A 6,000-nucleotide genomic window follows, 5' to 3' on the forward strand; every position below is an offset into this window, starting at 1 on the left:
GAAATATTTACCTTAAGGATGAATCAAATCCTAGTACATTGGCAACTATTGCCTATGGTATTAGTTGTCTAGTACAAAGGCAACTATTTTGAAAATATGAAAATAATATTTTTGCTTTTGTGACTAACTGTAATACATAAAAATTACATTTTTCATAAAAATGTAAAACATTGTTCAAATAATTTTGTACTTCCCAATATCCAAGAGCCTCTGTAATTTCCAAATCAGATAATAAAATATCATCTCTTTTCATTTCTAGATCAGTCTTTTGTATCTATATTTTTATCAGTTTATGAGGAATGTAAGTGAAAATGTCTTTAGTTTTTTTATTCATTATAAGAGAATCCTTAGAAAATAAAAATCTAATTTTTATCCTAGTTCTTACATTTTATTGCTAACCATCACGTGGTTTTCAGTACAGTTCAATTTGTGTAACACATACAACATTTTCCACTTTCAAGGAAAATTCATTTAAACATAGAATCTTTTATTCAAGAACTGAATGGGTTATTTTGAAAAAAAATGTAAATTGTGTATAGATATGGAGGAGTTTGAAAATAGCTATGCAAAGAAGAAAATCCATATATTCACTCATTTTTCCTTCTAGCTCAAAACCAAATTTGATATTTCCAGTGCAAATGATATCAATTCCATAATTTCTTCCACTAGATTAGGTTTATCAGTTTCAAAGTATAGTTTAGCAATACTACCTCAGGGATTCATCAGAACATGATCCCCAGAGTCCATCCTTTCATTTTCCTGGGTATGAGCTGTCTCCTTAAGGACCCTCTGTTTCGGTTGACTTGGTTGTTCTTTCACTTGTACAAGCTAATTTTGCTTACTTTATACAGGCAGCTTGTTCTCAAATTTGATTTGGAATACTGGTCAATGAAAGCCACATTATGATTCATAATCATTTATATCAATTCCTCTTGCTTCAAAATTTATTTAGAAAAAATTCATTGCTAATAATAGTCATGGAAGTAACATCGATACTGAAAGAGTTAATTTTCAAGGCTGAGCTGTTCTGGCATACTGTAATTGCCACTGATTATTTTTATGCTGTAATGAAACAATAATGATCAAAGCAAAAGCATTTCTTGGGGATTCATGACTGGCTAGGTTCGCCTCGGGCCATTAACCCCAGTCATTAATTCCCCTGAAATGCATTATGCTGAAGTCGTTATTGTTAATAACCAGAGCTGTATGAAAACATTTGCACACACTATAGAGCTAAACTGTTGATTATTTTCTTCCCATACAAGTTTTGTGATTGAAAAACATAAGAGTGAAGGAGTTTGACCAAGAGAGGCAGAACAGATTATTGTTCAACTGGGAGGAATGCTCAACATAGGCAGCAACATCTTCTCAAATTATCTGTGTGTTCAAACATTTTACTTTATTTTTTTTCACTTGCATACACACACATGTGTATGTATGTATTGCATGTGTATTCATATTTTGAGAATTGTTTCTGTATCAGTTCAGACTTTTAGAAAAATCTAGTTATTTCTAATTATAAGTAAATTTCTAATGCCAAAAAAAATATGGCATAACATTTTCTCTCTCTCTGTACATCTGTTCCTTCCTTGTACCACTGGGAGAATAAGCATGAATAACAATTTACTTGGGAATTAATTCAGCACTCAATGACCACTAAAAAGCTGTTTTCTTCTTTTTGAATGAGAATTCCTTAAAATGGGAGCAATAGTGACCACATAGTACAATATATGCCTATATAGCATCCTTTACATGAGAAAATATCTCAACAAGGTTTCAGTCATAATACAATACTTAAAGGAAGTTGGAGTGTGAAGTTTACAAAGAAAGGCACTTAAAATCCAATTTTGAAGTTTCCATGGTAGCTGAACAATCAAAGGACTATAGAATTAGTAGGCCTCTTACTTCAGTTAAGCTATCCTAAAAGACTGCCAATGCAGTACAGAAAGAGATATGTCAGTGAAGTTAAAAGTCAATGAGCAAAAAGTAAATTCCATGAATTCTAATCTCGGATAAGAAAAATGGGGAGAAGTATTGTTCCATGCTATAAACTGAAAATGATATACTATAGGTGTTTTATACCTCTGGTGTTAAAGATCAAATGGAACTAACACTGGTATTTATTTCTCATTTTTTTAAAAACACATCTCAGCTTAAGTTTCCCTGGTAAAGAAGAATTGAACCGATTTAAAATAGTACTATAATGCATTATTGCATATTGCTATTGAAGTGCATGCATTATAAATGCTGAATATATAAAAAGCAAGGAGTAAAAATTTCTTTTGTCATAAAGTACAGAAAAATATTTATATCATCTAGTAGAGAATAAAAAGTATGAATTTGTAGTCAGAGGGCATCTGTTCAATTTCCTCACTTGTAAAACAAAGAGTTCAGACTTCATGTTTTATAAATTTCCTTATAGTTTTAAATAATAATTTTTTTGGCACCAGATATTTTTCTATTTTCTATTAAATTTAATTATAGACAGATAATCGGTGGACAGCTAGATGACTCAGTGGATAGAGTGCCGGTCCTGGAGTCAGGAAAACTCATCTTTCTGAGTTTAAATCAGGCTCCAGACACTTATGAGCTATATGACCCTGACTAAGTCACTTAACCCTATTTTTTCTCATCTGGAAAATGAGTTGGAGAAGAAAATAACAAACATATCTAGTATATTTGTCAAGGAAAAAAAATGGGGTAAAAAATGTTGGACACAACAGAAATGACTGAACAACAGAAAACTGATACATAGATTCTCATAATTATTCTCAAAGTGGCCCTTTCTTTTGAAAAAGTTATATAGAACTATAGACTTATTTTTTTAAGAAAGTCAGTGTTCTGAACAATTAATTCTAATGCTATATAAAGTATTTGGAAAAATAAGTGGAGTACTACCAAATTTCTGTCATGAAACAAACAATAGTTAAAACAGAAAAAGAAAATTATAGACCAATTTCCTTAATGAATATTTGTGAAAAAATACTAAATATGATACTAATAAGATTATAGCAATGTAATACAATCTAGTGTATAATAAACCTAAAGATCCAAGCCATTGGAACAAAAACTTATTATTTGACAAAAACTGTAGGAAATTGGAAAATTGTTTGGCAGAAACTAGGTATAGACCAATATTCACACTGTATACCAAGACAAGGTCACATGGTACATGATTTACATATAAAATGTGATGCCATAAGTAAATTAGCTGAGGATGGAATAGTTTATTTTTCAGATTTATGGATAAGGACCAAACAAAAATAGAAGCATTATAAAATGTAAAATAGATAATTTTGATTATATAAAATTAAAAAAAGTTTTTGCATAAACAAAACCACTGCAAACAAAATTAAAAAGATAGCAGAAAACTGAGGGAAAAAATTTGCAACAAGTATCTCTGATAAATGCCTCATTTCTCAAATATATTATAAACTGAACCAATTTTATAAAAATATGTCATTCCAAAGTGAATAAATGATCAAATGATATGAACAGATAATTTTCAGAAAAGAAATCAAAGCTATCTATAGTGATATGGAAAATTGCTCTAAATCACTTTTGATTAGAGAAATCAAATTAAAATAACCCTGAGGTACCACCTTACAACTATCAGATTGGGTAATATGACAAAAAAGGAAAATTATAAATGTTGGGAAAGATGTGGGAAAATTGGAACACTAACACATGGTTGGTGGAGTTGTGAACGGATCCAACCATTCTGGAGAACAATTTGAAACTATGCCCAAAGGGTTATAAAACTGCATATCATCTCATCCAGCAATATCACTACTACATCTATATCTCAAAGACACCCCCCAAAGTGAAAAGAACCTATTTGTACAAAAATGTTTATAGCAAGAGGCAAAGACAAGATGGTAGAAGAAAAGTCAGGGACTGTCCTGAACTCTCCCTCAAATCCTTCCAACTTCCTTTAAATAATACCTGAAAATAAATTCTAGAGCAGAAGAGCCCATAAAAGGATGGAGTGAAAGAATTCTCTAGCCCAAGACAACTTAAGTTGGCAGGAAAGGTCTGTTGCACCAGGTTGAGAGTACAGTGCAGACCATGCCAGTGCAGGCTGTGCTAGTGTAGACTGGGTTCCATCAAACTAAGAGTAGGCCTTGGGGATCACTGAATCTGTGGTGGAGGTTTATAGACCACTCACACATAGATGGTAGGGGGGTCAGACAACTGGTCAGAAGAAGATTACAGGGTCCCTTTTCTGGCACTGGGACAGATTCTGTTGAATTGTCCATACTCGATCTGGATCACAGTCCTGGGTCTCAATCCCAGGGCAAAGAGAAGCACTAGCTAAGCAGAGCTGGTAGTCACAGGGAAGCAGGCACCCTAGTCACTGTTCCAGGGTAGCAAAGAGTGCTTGTGGTCACTCACAGACCAGTACAGTACAGAAGAGTAGTGGACACATCTCTCCCTAGATCACACCACCTTGAAAGAATAAAAAAACTTCAAGGTCCCCAGAATTACCTCTGAAAAAGGCTGCACAAAAAACCCAAACTTGAGACAGTGCCCCATACACTCTGGAAGCAGATTCCCACTGTAGCATAAAGTTAAAAGTTAAGAAATAGGCTGAAAAATGAGCAAATAACAGAAGAAGATCCCAGCTATAGAAAGTTACTGTGGTGACAGGAAAGACCAAAATACAAACTTAGAAGAGGAGAACAAGTCAAAGCACCTACATTTAAAGCCTCAAAAAAATGAATTGGTTCTAGGCCAAGGAAGAGCTCGAAAGGGATTTTAAAAACCAGTAAGAGAAGTAGAGGAAAAATTGGGAAAAGAAATGAGAGTGATCCAAGAAAAATCATTATTAGGGCAATTTGAAGGAGTATACTGCATCATTGTCAATCTTGAGTTCTTCTGTTTAACTATGAGGAATCTTCTCTATGTCACAGGGAGCAGGCACCCAAATCATCCTGAAAGATTAGCTTAATGGTTACTGGAGAAAGCTTTCGAAGAAAATAAAGATTGTACCATCTCCAACATTCCCTGGTTATTGTTGATTGTTCTGCATGAGTTGGATAGCCAACATAAGACAGAAAGTAAATGGGACTGGAACATTCAGCAGTTAGAGACAGGGTGCTTGACCTTTCAAAGACCATGAAGTGAAAGCTGAGGGGAAAACTAATGGAGCTAGTGGCCATGTAAGAATCATTCCTGATGGATATAGGGACCAATGGGCCATGGTAAAGAATCCACCCTCTAGTCTCTGAGGACCTAGCCAAAAACCTATCCTAGGCCATAGAGGTTCTAATTTTTACTGAGACTGAAGCAGAGAGATTTGGGATATCCCATCAATAGTAAGTAAGCTCCAAGTTTAATAACACTGCTAAGGAGGGTGACTCTGTTCCCTGAGAAAGCAGACAGTGAGCAAACTTTTTCCACCAAGGAGCCAGGGTGGTTGCATGTATTTTGGGCTCTGTATCCCCAGGGCCTAACACAGTGCCCAGCACATAATATGTACTTAATAAATACTTACTGTATTGAATTATTTTACAGAGTCTTACCTTATATATTCCAAGTAGTTTTTATTAATTCCTTTCAATGGGACACATAAGCTTACTCAAACACTCAACTAGTTATTATCACCTGCCCAACTCAGGCAGCTACATTTATATTAATCTTAAATATCCAAAGTATCCCTTGGGTTAACTTGTTCCAACTGAACCAATTATGCATCTGCCAAATTAACAGCACATAGTAAATATGTATAATTCTGTGTACATAAAATTAGCCCTTATGCTGAGTACTCCCTGGCAGCCCTGCCCCCTTTCTAGTTTCCTTTTGTGTGTCGTCTTCTCTCAGTAGATTGTAAGCTTCTTGAAGGCAGGGGTCTTTCTTTTCTTTTTTGTATCCTCAAATCTTAACACAGTGCCTGTTGGACTTGAAGGCCTCTAATATCCCTTCTAGGTATAAATTTGTGATTCTATAATCCTGTTTTTTCTTCTAGACAACTACCCAATTTTTTCTCCAGGAGCTTCT

This window comes from Phascolarctos cinereus, unplaced genomic scaffold (assembly GCF_003287225.1).
Source record: "Phascolarctos cinereus isolate Bilbo 61053 unplaced genomic scaffold, phaCin_HiC Scaffold_7;HRSCAF=346, whole genome shotgun sequence".
In the NCBI taxonomy this organism is placed as follows: domain Eukaryota; kingdom Metazoa; phylum Chordata; class Mammalia; order Diprotodontia; family Phascolarctidae; genus Phascolarctos; species Phascolarctos cinereus.